Source organism: Anas platyrhynchos, chromosome 3, assembly GCF_047663525.1.
Source record: "Anas platyrhynchos isolate ZD024472 breed Pekin duck chromosome 3, IASCAAS_PekinDuck_T2T, whole genome shotgun sequence".
NCBI lineage: Eukaryota > Metazoa > Chordata > Aves > Anseriformes > Anatidae > Anas > Anas platyrhynchos.
Window position 1 is genome coordinate 76,194,705 of NC_092589.1, and position 18,207 is coordinate 76,212,911.

Consider the following 18,207-nt stretch of genomic DNA (forward strand, 5'->3'; position numbering starts at 1 on the left):
ATGGTCTTGCCCCACTTGGTCAGGTGTGCCCCATCCTGTAGAAGCATGCCTGGTTTCTCAAAAGCATGCCCAAGACCATAGAACCCAAAACCCTGAACATGGCACTAGCTGCGCAGCCAATCATTCACCTGATCTTTCCACTGTCTCCTCTTTGGTTCGCATTTTCTAGCTGGGAGGATTGAAAACACTACTTGTGCTATGTCCCTTCAGCATCTTTCCAAGGAACATAAAGTCCCTTTTGATGTTTCAGCCTCCACTGTCCCTACGTGAAAGAGCAGGAACAGATGATAGTCCTCCGGCTTAACCACACTCAGTAGCCTCTTTGTGATGTCATGAATACAGGGGTCTTGACCATCACCATTTCTGTTATTTTCTACTCTATTCTTTTATCAGGGCATCATTGTACCGGGGCACACTGCTCTGAGCAGAGATGAGGGTCCAGCTTCCCTGTCTTGTGAGACTGTCAATTCTGCCAGTTTTGGGTTGGAAGCCACTTTACCACCCCCTTGTGAGGTCATAAGGCAAAGCTGTTGTTCAGTCCACATGCATGAATCTCTCGGTCAGATTCCTGGATGCATAACAGCCTGCTGGGCTCCTCTCGCAATCTGTCAGCTTTATCAGAGAGTTCATCTATGTGGTCACACTTACACCCACAACACCCAACTCTACCTTCAGGCCTTAGGGATACCTCCAGATTCTGGTGTTCCTTGCATCTGAGGGTCTGGGCAGCTCTTTCAGTCCTTGGGAGGTCTGTCTGGGTAGAGGCATCCGCTAAGGGGGGTTCATGGCCCCTTTCTTTGGGTTTTGGTCTCAGCCAGCAGGTGCAGCAGGTGGACACCATTTTTGCCTCACTGGAAAGCCGCTTCATGTTGCTCACAGAATACAAGGTAGAGATCTGTCTGTCTCCTGCCCTCCCTGCTCGCCCTGACTGTGCACACTACCTCAAAAACTGCTGCACCATGCCGTGACTAATGCACCACACCCTGTTACCCTGTTTGCCTGCTCTGTTTGTCACACTCTGTTTGCTGTGCTCCCAAGGGGCTGCCTTTGCATGACAGAGTAGGGTGCACTCCTGGTTTTGCCCAAGCCTCATCAGCTGCCCTCACAATGGCTGCCAGCTCCTGACGGTTTCCTCAGCTGCCTCAAGTGGCCTCATTGCAGGAAACCCCTGCACGCCATGATTCACTGTTCTGCTGCAGAATGTGTCTGCCTGGAGCCAATTGCCTGATTGGTGATTGGTGACCATGATTGGTGACCATGACTTGAGATGATAGGTGAACTTCTACTGTGCCATTGCTTACTTATTCAAATGGAAGGATAGCAGAGTAGACAACTTCAGTACAGTCTTTGTTTCCACCATTTATACTAGAGTGAATCTAGAACACTTGCAGTCACAGGAGCTGGATGTTGGTCTCAAGATGTTGTGTGATAGGAGGTAGACTTTGGTCAGTGGTCAAAAGTCCTCAATCCCTGGTCTTGCCAGCAATGACAGTGGAAAAAGTGATACTTTTGCATCAGGCACATTTTTTTTCACTGAGGTTATTCTTTTATGCATGAACCCAAATCTTTTATCTATCTATCTATAAAATAGGGCAGCAGGACAACAGTGGTCATTCAACAAGAAATAGCTATGTACAAATATTATACATTTTATTCACATTTGGCAGAAATTATTCACTTATGAATAATTCACTTATGGCTCAAATTAAATTTTGAAGTAACTGTAGATTCCATTTTTTCATTAGGCAATGCATTCATACATCTTTTTCTTAAAATACTTCTAATATACATTAAAAACAAACAAACAAACAAACAAAAAACACAACACCATAAATATTCAGTAGTACTGTACTGAAGTGTCAAATAGGAGTGTAGCTCATGCTTTTACAGATGCTAGAATTCATTCTTCCTTATAGATGAAACTGACAACACTGGTACAATGTAATGAGCAGACATATGAAAGTCTATTTTCCATGGTTCTGCAGGGTTCTGATCTATGTTGATCAGAATTAAACTTCTTTCTCACATTGGTAGACTGCAATATGTCACTGGAAGTCTTGTGAACTTGAGTAGAAGCGAGTGTTGTGATATTTAGCCTAAGAAATTCAGAAAACTGTTTGGTACACAAGTCAAGGGAACAATAAATAGAACAAATGACTTACTCTTGTCTGATTTCCAGATGGCTTCACAACAGCCCAGGGAATCCAGATTTTACCACCATAAAGTAAGCATTCATAGAATGGAAGGAAGGAATTACAAGCTCAAGAAAAGATGTTCACTTTAAGGGTTACTAAATATATTAATAGTCAGGTATAAAGATTATAGTGGACAAATATGAATATCTAATGCATATTTATATTTTAAAAGGGAGAATTGTACGGTATTTTTGATAAGAAGTATTGATATAACACTAAGCATAATAAACTTCAAAATGGTCTGAATATATATATAATATATATATATATTTATATTATATTATTATATATAATATTATAATATATTATATATATTAATATATTAATATATTATAATATATTACAATATATTATATATTAATATAATATATATTTATATATTATAATATATAATATATAATATAATAATATATAAATAATATAATATATATAATATAATATTATATATATATATAATATATATATATATATATATATATATATATATATATATAATATATATATTTTATATATATATATATTATATATATTTATATATTTTTTTCTGCCAATTAAGGCTGTTTTGGGAAAGACTGGATATGACCTATTCAGCTTTCTTTCTCAAATGTTTGTGTTAATCAGTTTTGCCCAAACAAGAGTATCATACCAGTGCCCACAGATGTCATATACTGACCAAAGCATTCAAGCTACCTGAATTTCCAAAATTTCAAAAGGAGAAATAAATAACCATTGAAAGACCAGCATTACTTCCTCTGATGCTTCTTAGAGGTATTGGAATTAGGTTATTCCAATATCATTTCAATTCCTCCTTCTTTGTAAGAGAACCATCCAAAAACAACAACAAAGTGCTTGGAAAGTGAAATCTTCTTATTGCATTAAATTGTCATTGCACATTATGTTGCTGTCAAAAATATGATATATATATATAAGCCATCAAACATGGCAAATTTATTTTCATTAGGAAGCTTTTCAGTTGTGTCTGTGTGTTGTTTCCTAATCTTCTTACATGTAACCTCTAGGAATAGCAAGAAGATGAGAGGCACACAGATTGCCTGACTGCTTTTTATAACTTCTCCTGAGATTTCTCTACTGCTTCTAGCAAGTTTGAAATAATCTCTATGCAAACAAATTTTTTCTTTTGTCTTACTTACCCTTATCTATCAAGCCCATTTCAAGAGTGTGGATATGAACAATATAATGATATGCATTTTGAGATGTTATAAGCTATATGTAAGACAAGAATACTAATATGTACTATAGGATCATATTGCACACTGCATTGGGCTTACATGGCAAGGGTTTGGTAGTGGGGGGGCTGAATGGGTGTCCTCTGTGAGAAGGCAGCCAGATAAAATGTCAGACAAAAGTCATCTCCAGCCAGCCCTAAAAGGGACCTGCCACTGGCCAGAGCTGAGCCAGTGAGCAACACTGTTTTGGCCTCTGTGAGCCCTGCAGGGCTCTGTGAGCCCTGAAAAGGCCTGCAGACACTAAGGCCTGTGTAGGACAGGGAGGAGGTGCTCCAGATGCCAGAGCAGAAGTTCCCTTGGAGCGTGTGGAGAGGCCCCTGGTGTAGCAGGCATGGGTCCACTGCAGCCCATGGGTCCCACATGGAGAAGATATCCACGCTGCAGCCCGTGGAGGAGCCCCCAGTGCAGCAAGTGGATGTGGCCTGGAGGAGGATGGAGCTCATGGAGAGCCACTGCAGGAGCAGGCCTTGGGCCAGAGCTGCAGCCTGTGGAGAGGAGCCCATACAGGAGTAAGGGGTCTGGGGGGAGCTGCCACCTGTGGGGGACCCATGTTGAAGCAGTTTGCTCCTGATGGATGGACCCCGTGGTATGGACACATGTGGTAGCAGTTCTTGAAGAGCTGCTGTCTGTGGGAAGCCCATGCTGGATCAGATCAAGAAGAATGGCATTGTGTGGGAAGGACCCAACGTAGAGCAGGGGCAGAGAGTAATCATGAATAAGCAGTGGAGACGAAATAGCAGGGACTGACTGCAGCCCCCATTCCCCTGTGCTGGCTTGGGGGAGGACATAGAATAGGGTAGATGAGGGGAAGGTGTTTTTAGTTTGCTTTTAGTTTCTCACTATTCTAGTCTGCTAATGATACACAATAAATTATATTAATCTCCCTATGCTGAATCTGTTTTGCCCATGACGCTAAGTATTTAGTAATCTCCCTGCCCTTCCTTATCACAAACCTTGAGCCCTTTCAATTGTATTTTGTCCACCTTTTTCTTTGAGGAAGGGCAGTGAGAGAACAGTTTCGGTGGAGTTTAGCTGCTCAGCAGGGTAAAACCACCAGAAGCATCGTTGCCATATTTCATATCCCAGTTACAAGATCTTTTATTGATTTTCCTAAACTGGTGTACAGAATGTATCATAACTAAGATGGGTCCCAAATACATCGAATTTATTTTTAATTCAGTATTATAACAATATAAGAAGCAAATAAGCAAGCAGAAAGTTAATATGATGTAGTGCTAAGAAAATGCACGACGATCTTTTAATGTTTTCAGTGTAACTGCTTTAAAAATATATTGATGAATGTGCTTTGATTAAACTATATAACTTATACAGCAATCAGAAAAATAGTTATATGTTACAAACAGACCCAAGACATTTTAGAAAAAAATATAATCCAATAAACACATAAAATAATAAATATAGTTTTTTGTTTTGTTTTGTTTTTTTATTTCAAAGAAGTCTTGTGAAAAAAAAATAGGATCAAAAATTGTTATGATGTGAATATACAGTTTATTATTCTATACAGTTCCTCTATGTTACTGAGTATGAACACATATAAAATTATATATAGGAAATTATTCTCTCATATGTACTATTTTTCTATTATTTTTATTAGCAGATAATCTTAAAAAATAAAAACATGCACCCTGGGGATGGTAAAGCAAATTTACCCATTACTTCATAGAGGAGATCCTCAAGGGTAATTCAAAGATTTTCAGAACCAGCACACTGTATTTCATAAACCTTAGAAAATGGTTTATGTTTGTATTTAAGTCTTTTTTTTTTTTTTTTTTTTTTTCTTCCCAGAAAAGGACCTTGCGTATTTTATAGCTTTCATTTATGCAACTCTTGACAGCTCCTTGGTTTTAAAGTAGACTACAAACAAGTATGTGTATACTCATAAAGAATAAACTGTATTTGGGCTAAGGAAAATATTTTTTATTGCACTTATTTTTCTTTGTAAGTTTGGTGGATTTTACTGTTCATGAAAATGAGATTTATAATATTGGCTCATTCAAGGCACAGTACTGACAGGTGCTGTGCATTAACATCTCTATACATCTCTGCAAAAGGCACTTCACTCCTGACTTACAATAGCTCTGCTGTTCTAAAACCAGGTGCCTATATTTCCTCTGTGCCAAGGATGTTAGATTTGTGTTGCATTGTGTGATGGGTTTTATACTAGCCAGCTTTCCATTGAGGACTGCAATAAGATCAAACAAAATACTTTTTAATACTTTTTTTTTTTTTTTTCTTTAACCTGTAAGTAAAAGTCACGTTTTAATGTGTAAACCAAATATTTTAATTCTCTTCTTGGCTACTTCAGTGACCCTAGCACCAAAACTCATTGTCAAAGTGAAGATGCTACTACAGCAATTTCACCCCTTCAGTCAACTGTTCTCTGAATACAGTTGCTAAAAAAGGATGTAGAGTTTAGGAGCTTTTCAGCTTTGTGTAATAAAATGTGTCTGTACAGCAAAAGAGAGAGCATTTAAATAGTTTATAGGGAAAACAGAGTTCTGTGGACACTTACATACTTTTCATACATAGTATGAAAGCCCAGTTTTAAGAGAGTAAAATTGCCATGAAAAATCTTTGAGAGTAAAGCTGACTGAAACTGAAGGTATGAGGCAAGTGCAACTGAGAGAGTCAGGCACTTGCAGGACGATGAAAGTATGTGGTACTGAAACTTAGATATAACTATAGCATAATCTAAAGATAAAGTCCTTGTTAAGAAACATCTGTGTGCTGAGTCTGTCTGGGAAGGAGTTAAGCAGCCAAAAAATGACGTGTTTTGCACATATAGCTATAACTATATTCATATCACACCAATGATTTGGCTGTTGGTAAGCAGGGCTGGCACAACATCAAAGCTGTCTCTCCATCCATCACCACCACTACCACTACCCCTGTGCCCAAAGGAAAGTAGGCCAGGGCTGGGCAAGCAGTGTGGGGTGGACACAGCCAGGACAGCTGATTTAAATTGATGAAAGGGATATTCCATACAATATGATGTCATGTTCAGCAAGTAAAGCTGGGGTGGGAAAGAGGAAGAGAAGACACCTGTAATGAAAGCATCTTCCTGAGCAACCATCATGTGTATAGAGACCTTGTTTTCCAAGAAGTGACTGAAAATTTCTTCCTGATGTGAAGTAGAGAATAAGTTTTCTCCTTTTGCTTCCATGTAATTTTAATTAATTTATTTATTTATTTTTTCCCTGTCATTAAACTCTCCTTATCTCAGCCCACGAACCTTGCTTTTCTTCATTGTATTGTGTCAATCTATTCTTCTGAGAAGGGGGAGATTAGTGTGGTGGTGTTAAGCCACCCATTGGTTGTTAAACCAAAAAAAAAAAGTCCAGTTTCACTTCAGGTTAGTAGACAATCAATTTCTATGTCTAGACTCTAGCCTATGGAACATATTTGTAGAAATTTGAACTCTGCTCTTCCTTTATAGTTATCCCTTGAGAATCTGATTTCTGCTCCTATTAAATATGTGAATAATATAACCTTAAATGATAGCTGATATTTGAATATTCCAGGTGATAAGTTTCATGTAATCAGAGCAGAACAGCCCTTTCAGAATTTATAAACCATTCTATGCGCAGATTAGAAAATTGCATCTATTCAAAAGTTCCTACAATTTAACTACTTAATGTCCTTTTCTATGCCCAGGGATGTGACCAGATACTTTGACAGATGGGGAAATAAATAAATAAATAAATAAATAAATAAATAAATAATTTACTTCCGGATCGGCAACCTTCTCATTTCTGGACGAAAAAGATAGAAAAAGGTCACGTAAACATGTGATAAGCTGAGCATAATATAATTTCTGCCACCACTTTCAATTTAAAATATGTAAGTTAAAACTTCATGTATGAAGTGACAGTCTCATGATGTTGACTCGTTCATTTTTCTGCTCACCAAAATGATATCTGGTTTGGAAAACAGGGTTGTTTCCTGATTCCTTTTATTTTGGAAGAACTTGAAGTAGGCAATTGCAGAGATCTGTCTTCTTCATTCTCACTCAAATTACTTTCAAGATGTACAGCACAGTGTATTTCTAGCAATGGCTATAAAGCTTATAATGTTACCATTAGTAAATTAGTAAATTTACCATTAGTAAATTTACCATTATAAAATAGTTATATTGTCTCCAAATCAGTTAATCCAAAACCTTTTTTTTCCCCTCCCTAGTGCTTACATTTTTGCTCAGTTTCTGAGAAAGTGTATAAGCTGATCAGAAGGCTGGATCATATCTCCTATAAAGAAAGGCTGAGAGAGCTGGATCTGTTCAACCGGAAGAAGAGAAGGCTCCAAGGTGATCTTATTGCAGCTTTTCAGTATTTAAAAGGGGGTTATAAAAAAAGATGGACAGTGACTCTTCACTCATACACACTTCACTTCTACACACATAATGACAGGATGAGGGGTAATGGTTTTAAACTAAAAGAGAGGAGATTTAGTTGAAAGGTTAGTTAATTCTTCATTCAGAGGGTGATGAGGCACTGGAACAGGTTCCCCAGAGAAGCTGTGGATGCCCCATCACTGGAGGTGTTCAAGACCAGGATGAACAAGGCCCTGGGCGATGTGATCTAGTGGGTGGCATCCCTGCCCATGGCAGGGGGGTTGGAACTAGATAATCTTTAAGGTCCCTTCCAACCTGAGCCATTCCATGAAGTTTTATTCTTTTTGAACTGTGGTCTCATAACTCTCATTCTTCTTAAGATTCAGCTTTACTGAACGGGAGAAATATGGTTATTTTGCCTATTAAATTCCAGATGTAAATTAATTTAGATTCAATGAATTGTTTTCAGTTTTGTCTTTTTATTTTATTTTTAATTTTAATTAATTAATTTATATGGGAATAAGAACATCAACCCATGATATTTATTTGTTTTATTCTATTCAAATAAAAAGAGAATGTGAGCACAAGATACAGAATTTTATAATGAAGATACCCCAAAATTTTTTCATTGACATTTATAAAATTTGCATGCATTATTCATTAATTTATATATGCAAATATCCATTTGTGTTCATGTGCATGTCCATACAACCCTGAGTTTAGAAATTAGCATATTTAGTAGCAAATAGTGATATGATGGTATCAATGAAATTGACATGTAGGGAATTTTATTTTATTACATAACTATAAAGGTATATCATATAAGTGAACATTTGTTTTATACATGTGGTCAGCACTCCTACTGTCAAGATGAAACTCAGAATATTCCACTCATTAATCAGATTATTATAGGGAATATTTCTGTACTCACATTTATTGGATAGCCAGTGAACTAAATTTATCTAGTTTAAAGCTAACATTTCTTCTTTAAAGACTTTGTTCAATTAGTTTCCTGGAACCAATTAGAGATTTGACATTTTGCTGGCACTCAAAGCTGCACACCAAGGCTGTCTATGTGAGAGTTCCTATCACTTCACACTATGGATCGGTGCCTATGCAATCTAACAGCATGGTGTAATCCTTCACAAAGTATTTCTGGTAGGGAAAAGGACTTATTTACAGCAAAAACTGCATCTTCTTCCCCTCCCCCCAAAACAAAACAAAACAAAACAAACAAACAAAAAAAAATAATAATTCTTCTCTCCTGCAGGATATGAATGTCAAAAGAAGAGTGTCGTAGATTAGGTTAAAAGAAATGAACTGGAGTCTTCTTTTATTTTCACTTGTCCTGTAACTCCTAAGCATTTTTTAATTTTTAGATTACCTTTACAAATCATAATATATTCTTTAGAAAGCTAAATAGAACTATATTGTTATAATTACATGTCTAACAGTTTATTGGTAAATAATAAAAGCTAAGATATATTACAATATAAAATATAAGAACTTCTAGATACATGCTTTATTTAAAATCTTTTGCTCAATTGTCTGAATTTTAAACCCCAGAGCACTACCTCCTGCTTTTGAGAAAATGAGTGAGCAATACATTCTTCTAATGTATTTACATTCTTCTAAGCTTCAGAAAACAGATTTTACTGATTGTAAAAGAACTCGTGACACAAAATTATGAAAAGCTTTGCAGGATACAATATACTTCAACCAATGTCCAAATATATATATATTTTTTAAACGTGTAAAACAGTGCACTTATATATATTGATATTGAAAGGTTGGAAAATAGATATTATATTTTTGGAGTTGCATAATCTGTAATGTCATTACCACAAGTGCTGCAACTTATTTGAAAACATCTACAAGAAATTAATTAATTATGATGCAGTAGAAAATTGTCTTCTAAAATTTTTATCAGTATTAATATAGAAAACGTGAAATTCAGCTTCACATATTATGCCTGTTTCTTAAAGTAATGCCAGCCAGATGCAACTTGTCTCATGTAGTTTCTCCTGTGAATGAATTTTCCTCACTCTTGGGACTGAGATGTGGTTGTTCTACATATAAAGGGAACCGACAGATTTGCAAATGTTCCAGTTATAGATGACAGATCTCACTCTAAGTACAAGTGTTGTAATAACTCAGAAAGAAGTCAACTGCAAGAGTGGAAGCCATAGTGTAATGCAGACTTTGCTTTTTCCGTTGCCACTTGAAAGGGTAGACCCTTACTAGAACAGAATAGTTTAGTGCTTGATGTGAACTGTTATATTAGGAAATATTTATACACAATTATCTTGCATAGCTGTCATCCAGTAGATGCTATGACTACATAATTTATAAACTCTGGGAAAATAGAATTAAAATGATATGAAACACTATGATTTATATATATATATATATATTATTTTTTTTATGGGGGGGTAGATTATAGAAATAAATTAATTGAAATTCATATTTTCCCTTTTTCTTCTGCACAATACCATCTTATATTTTAATAGGGACATAATTTGGTTTCCGTAAGGTTCCCATAGGAAGTACTATGTACTGAAGACACACTGCAAGTAGGAATTACAGTAGAGTTAATCTACTAGTCCTAAACTCAGCTATTTCTTAACTTTCTCCAGGCTAGACATCTTGGATAAACATATTATATACATATTATAAACATATTATATACAATAATATTATTATTATATACAATAAATATACAAATAATATTATTATATACAATGGGCAAGCTAAGAATATTTAACCTGAAACAGAGTGGCTATGTGTGTAAGATAGTATTAAACACTTCTTTTTTTTCTCTGGAATACACTGCTAAACTGCTAGAACAGAATTTAATTAACAAGCATGGCAGTAACCATGCTTCAAGCAAACAAAGATGCTGTACAAATCTATTTGTGCACTACTAGTTTTCTAAAATGCACTGTAGTTGAGAAAAGCCCTCTGATGAACATGGTGAGCCTTTTCATTTTACAGGGACCTCTACTGGATATTCTGTAGTCCTCAGAGCTAACTCAGGTCCCTTCAAGAATTTATATGGTGATCCCTTCTCAGAGACTTCAGGCAGGATTCAGCTCCAAATTCAGATAACTAACTAGTTATCTACAATATAGGTGTCTAAAAATGAGATGGATGCCTAAGCTCCTATCATGCTCAATAGAGATTTAGGTGGAGCCTACAGAACAATTCAGCTCTTTCAACCAGTAAAAAAATGTCAATACCCAAAGTATGGGGTTCGAGTGCCATTTGAGTTATTCTAAGGCTGGTATACCTGCTGGTTGGTATAACAACAGATAAACAGGAGATGGTTGCTTTGTGGACTGACATCTAGAGAACAAACTCAGATGTACCCTCCAATCAGCCTCTGAATCCCTCCAGGAAGAGACTCAGATGTTTGAAAACAGACATTCAGTGCCATTTTTATTGCTGTAATTTCCTATTTTCTCACTTCCTTCACACTGCAGAAGGCTTCCGATATATGTTAGGTCTGATATTTGTCATCTTTTTATGTCTTGGGTATCTTAGGGAGTCATAGAGGGGACAACATGACCATCTGTTGGCAAGTAATTGAATTATCTAAGTCAGTATCTAGGTTCTTTTAAACGAGTAGATAAAATTAACTGACTATAAAAGGAGTGTAAGTAGCAAATATTGGGGCCCATTAATATATAAAAATATGAAGTACTTAGCTCAGACTGAACCTACATTGTAATTGCATAGTTGTGATCATCTTAAATGAATCTCATCCTTAAAAATATGTCCCTGCATCTGGAGCAGAGTATCCCTATCTTTCAGACTTTCACCCACTTCTATGGATGGCTTTGGAGAGAGACATGTATCTGAAAATATTTTACCGACTGCAGTAAGTCATTTATACTGCAGAATACATGAAACATCTGCTACATGTAGGTCTTTCCTCAAAAGAAAATGAAGATCCATTCATATGTTTTTAACAATGCAAAGAAAATATCCATTCCTTTAATTTAACAATTGTCTTCATTTATAGTAAGACACGATAATTCAAAGCTTAATTTGTACTTCATAGGAATTATGAATATTTTATGCATGTGGAAAATGAGAGAATATTCAGACAAGAACTAATTTTCAGCCTATAATAATTTTCGTTTTATTTTTGTCCTCTGTGTCAGCAATGCTACAGCACTATACCTTTGGTATGCATCCTGTTCTTTTATAGTTTCATCCTTGGCCTGTCTTTGGGGAGAGCAAAAAGAATGAGGAGGCAGACAGCAATGTACAAAATGATACCCTAAATTCACTGATTGTCATAATTACTCTGGAGCTATTGGAAAATCTTAGAAGAAAATAATAATTATTATTATTACTACTACTACTACTACTACTACTACTACTACTACTACTAATAATAATAATAATAATAATAATAATAATAATAATAATAATAAATTCTGCCTGAATTTGAGGCTATTGCAGGTACATCACAAGTGCATCTGTCTGTGCAGACAAGCAAATTTGTCTCTTTGCTCAGATGATGATAATAGTATTACCAGATTCTGCACCTGGAAATGAGCAACCCTACCTATACGTACAGACTGAGGGACAAGAGAATGGACAGCAGCTCTGTGGAAAGGGATCTGGGGTTTTTGGTTTACAGCAAGTTGAACATGAGCCAGCACTGTGCCCTGGTAGCCAGTAGGGCCAACCATATCCTGAGGTGCACCAAACATGGTATTGCTAGCAGGTTAAGGGAACTTATTGCCCCAATCTGCTCTGCACTGATGTGGTCTTATCTCGAATACTGTGTGCAGTTTGGGGCTCCATGGTATAAAAAAGATATAAAACAAAAGAGAGTGTCCAAAGGAGGGTTAAAAAGATGGTGAAGGGTCTGGAGAAGGAAGATGTATGTCCCTGAAGTTGCTTGGTTTGTTCAGCCTAGAGAAGAGTAGACTTAGGGGAGACCTTTGTGGGGTGTACAGTTTCTTCACAAGGGGGAACAGAGGGGCAGATGTTGATCTCTTCTCTCTGATGCATGAAGCGGCAACAGGATTGAGGTTGCATATCAGGAAAAGGTCCTTCACTGAGATGGAGCTGGAACAGGGTCCCCAGGGCAGTGATCATGGCACTGAGCCTGCTGGAGTTCAAGAAGTTCAAGGACAATGCTGTGATTTTTGGGTGGTCCTGTGAGAACCCAGGAATTTGACTCAATGATCATTTTGGGTCCCTTCTAACTCAGGACATTCCATGATTCTATGATTCTATTATGGGTTCCTCAGGTGACTGCCAAATCCTTTAGCTTGGTGAAGTAAAGATGTTTCAGTCATTCTTGCTTGTTAGAATCAGTTCCTTATGAAAGAAATCTTCAATGTTCAATAAACAGCAAGTTCATGTTGGGGGGGGGGGAGGGGGAAGCTAGAATAAGGAGAAAATGAAGTCAAAAAACTGACCAACAATTCCAATGTTTGCAGAGCTGCAGAGTTGTAATGGTGAGAAACATACTCAATTTCCAATGTGTTAAAAAGATTCTTCCCATTCCATAAATAAAGATGGATAGAGACTTGTTTCTACTTCTTGTGAGGTGATTCTGTAAAATTTAATGAATAAGCTTAAAATATATTTCTAAAAGGAAAAAGTATTTCCAAAAGGAAATATCAACAGTGAATAAGGTGAATAGTAACTCAGCTGTGCCAGAGATCACAAAATAGGCATATTTCCTTTAATATATTCAGAATACAAGATGTATTTTTAAGATTTCTGTCAGTTTTGTTAACTGTTGTGAATTACTTGCTTACTCTTCAAACCACTTATTTTCTATTTCCCATGGCTGTGATACAAAATACCTTATTTTGTAGTCTGCTGGTTTTGTTCCACTGCTTTCTGAACCTTTCTTTTGGAGACTAAGTGATTGTATTTTATTGATTCCTCTCTTTCCCAGAAGACGGAATTAATATATATGTGTGTGTGTGTTGTGTGTGTGTGGGGGGGGGGGGGGGGGATTATTTTTTGTTGTTGTTTTGTTTTTGTTTGTTTGTTTTTCATGAGATTTCAGCTATATGTTAACTATAATCTAGAATGCAAAGTACTAATGTGTGGAAGAATTTCATTGTGGTCTTAATTAAAATGTTCTAAATGATGTATAAAGCTCCTGCACTCCCAAAGCTTCTTATTCATGTTAATTAGCTCCTAACACAGCACTGTTTGGTTCCAGCCAAAGATTAGATGTGTAAACATTTCTTTAAGTTTTATTTAAAGCTGTGCAAGGTCATTTTGGATGCTTTAGACTCTCTTTAACTGAGCCACAATTCAATGTGTCGGCTTTTTGCGACACGAGAAAATGTAGTTACAAGTTGTGAAGCTTTAAAAATAAGATGCCTAATTGGACTGAGTTTTTCCAACTGATTTCTCTTTTATTATTTCCAATTAGTATATCCTTTTCCTTTTCTTTGCAGTACAAATTAAGTAGAGAAATCAGGAGTGATCTATTTTGAGTTCATCTGAGATATTCAGGCCAGATATTAATTTATAGTGAATTAGTGAGCTCTTCTGCCCTTCCAGTTGATAACAACACAGGATTTAATTCATAAGAGACTCTGTAAGCTAAAATTAATGTTTCAAGTATGGTGTAGAGGCATGAAGACTTTGCCACGTGTAACATAAAAGGTACAATAGACCTCCCTAGATTCATAAATCCTTGGAATTTTTAAGCACTTGGCATTTAAACCCATTTTACCTGTGAAAATACATTACCATTTGGAGCAAAAAAAAAAAAAAAAAAAAAGAGAGAGACTTGATTATTAATGTCAAGTCCTAACATCAAAAGTCCTTGGTCCCCCCCATACATAAGAGTAGCTAGTAAACACAGATTGTAGCCAGATAGACTACATCTAGGATGGGTCGATTCCTTGCTCACGGAGGAAGCCATATAGCAAAGAGAGGCTCATAACTTGCAGTTTAGAAAACTGTGTCCCTTTGTTCCCTGCTCCCCTGTAATTCATATTAATTTCTGGTACTCTACCATATATGAACTTATTATGTAGAGTTTTATGTACATATACATATGTACATATACATATAAATACTATATGTTTTTGTTTGTTTGTTTGTTTTTCACTGATTTGAATAGTACTCTTCATATGATCCTACAGGTTTATCTCTACAGGAAACAGAACACTAGAACTTCAAAGACTTTTTTTTTTTTTTTTTTTTTACTTCTAAGCATTTTTAATAGATTTTTAATAGTATTCTTCAGTCTATAATTAAAGAAAAGTAAACAAAAATGAATATAAGTCCCCAGACATGAAATCATATTTATTTCTGCCTTCCACTTTTAGTCTATTTTTTTTTTTTCCCTGAATACATTAAAAACTCACCTGTTTTTGTTTGTTTTCTCACTTTCATAATTTTCTGTTCCGTTTCAATAGAATGCTGTAAAAATTAAAGAAGAATGCAGAAAAAGTGAGAAGAAAATAATGTTAGATATTATACTTTTGTTGCTTAGGTTGGCAAAAGCAGTGACAAAGATGGGGAAAACAAGAACTCAGAAGAAAGGTAATAAAAAGGTAAAAGGAAAAGAAGAAAATGAAGTAAAGATGACCTTCATTCATCATGCATAAAATACATCAGGAGCTGCATATGAATCCAGTATGCATTTGATCTCATGAGAATTAAAACTGCTAATTTTCATAAACTTTTTTTTTTTTTTTTTTTTTCAAAATGAAAATCTAAAATGAAAATGGTTTACGATCTCTGAACATTATGTCTTATCTCTCTGGATAAGTTAATAGCTAAACATGTGTTTGTATAAAAGTAACCTCCAATCCCAAGTATAACTTGTCTAGTGAGAGATTAATGATGATAACTTATTGATCTTGAACTTGGTCCAAGACTAATAACAAGATAATTTATTGTTATGGCCATGTAACATAAAGAATATGTTATATACTGTATACAGGAATGTTGTTAGGAAATACAATTATAATTCAAATGACAGTGAAAGATAAATAAACTTTGATACAATTCCTGAATGGGGAAGATGAGGAGATCTGAAGGAAATCAATAAAAATGTAAGGCTGGGAGAAGTAAAAATAGTTGCTTTCAAAAGTACCTTAGGAATGCAAAAATTTTAGGAATAACATAGTCTTACATGTATTATAAGATAGATGGGGGTAACATATTTCATATTGTTTATACTAGGCCTTGTACAACAGCAAGAAATTTTCAATAAATAATTTAAGTATTTTGAAAGAATCAGGAGTATATCACATAAAGATGATAAGGCAATTTATTTTCCATTAGTAAAAGATTGTAATATTCCAAGAGGGATTTAGAGGGGATAAACAATTTTAATTCATCACATCTTGATAACTTGCATGTGGGACTCATAAAAAAGCTGAATGAGAAGATATATGGTTTGCTGAAATCTATTTTTAATGACTGTTGATATACTACAGAAATTTTATTGAACAGAGATAGAGCTAATGATGTACAGAATATTCAGGAAGGATAAACAGGATTATTCAGGTAGTGATAGCTATTATATTTTTCCATTATCTGCAGAAAAAAAAAAATATATATATATATATATTAACATCTGATTTGTACAATAGTTAAAAGGTAGTATAAAACAGATTGTCAATGTAATTTTTAAAGAAGTGTATAACAAATTATTGTCAATGTAATTTATGCAAACCAGAAACATTTATGTCTTCTCTAAGTGTACACAAGAAGAACCTAAATATTTATTGAAAAAAAAATGGCAGTGTGAAATCTTCACTGATATATAGGAACTTTTAAAATCCTGTACAGTTGAGACACTTGTTCTACTTATAGTATCATAAGTCATGAGAAAGTTAATATAACTTCACTGTTTATAATTTCTGGATAACACTAAGAAGGTAAAGGAAGGACTCACTGCCTTATGGATGAAATGGAGTCAACCTAAAAAGAAAACAACATTTTAGTGAAGATTAAGAGAGAGACATTTGCTTATCTAGGACAAAGAAATAAAAGACATATAGATGAAGTGGAGAAGGTGTCTTTCAGAGAGAGAAAAAGACAAGTGGATGACTAATAAATATCATCAGTGCAGTAAAAAAGAGCACCATTAAAGTATTAAAGTATATAAAGTATATACTTTATATATATTTATATTTATATATATTTATATATATATATTTATATTTATTTATATATATATATATAAAACATTACTCATAACAAAAAAATGTTGTGGAAAGTATTCTTAGTTCCTGAAATGTCAGCAACATGCTTTACTTGCCAGAGGGAAAAAAATGTTTTGTTTTGTTTTGTTTTGTTTTGTTTTGTTTTGTTTTGTTTTGTTTGAGGAATTAAATTTTCAGGTACAGCCTGTTTTACAAAGAGTACAAGGAATGTTAACATTGAACAGCAGTAGAAAATTAAACTTAAAGAAGTATTCCCTGAAAATATTATGCATATTTTAATATACATATAAACTGATAAATATTATGCATAATATTTATGCATATATGATGAAATATTATGCATATAAGCTGAAGTTCTCTAATGTTATTTAATGAATAAATGAAAAACATTAGTGTTATGTACTGTTTTGTAACTGTGAACAAATTGTGTAAAACTATATATATGTGATATAGATTACTAGAATTACTAACAAAAGTATTAATTGTACTTTACTTGTCATTACACTGACAATATGAGTTGACATAAAAATAAAAATAATATCAACATGAAGAGACTAATTTCAAGGTACTGATCTGTATCATCTAACTTTTATTCAGTGACATCTGAAGGCAGCTTTTAGGATGAAGTTAAATGACAATGCACGGCAAGAAAAGCAGTTAAATGTTCTCATGCTTTGGTCCTCTACTAGTCCTCAGCCACTGAAGTTATTGATTGCAAAGAAGAATGATGCATGTTGCTACCAAATCTGACAGAAGCATTCTTACGCATCATTCCATATTGAACAACATAAAACTACTTGTCAAAGCAGAAAATGTCTAGGCTTCCATCCACAAGGTCTTGCCAATTATTATGTTTCATGAATTTTAATACTACAAAGAATAGTGAATATCTTAAAGATCTGACAGAAGTACTGTTGTGGAAAACAAACCACATTAAACATAATTACACAGATTGATCTGGAAGAAAAATGTTTTGTAGGTACTATGTGAATGGTCTCAGTGTTTTATTTTTTAAATCTTGTTTTCATGTGTTGCATGTATAAGGAAATCCTTTCTGAAATATGCTAAATGTTTTTGACTATAGCAGTTTTCAGACACTGTTAAGGATTGATTAAAGACAGTTTTCATTATGGTTTATTAGTCTTTTAGAGGTCATCATTAAAAAGTTGCCTTAGAAATTTAAGACCTTATTTAATATCCAATGGATATTTAATCTAATTAACATGAGTCTTTGTCTT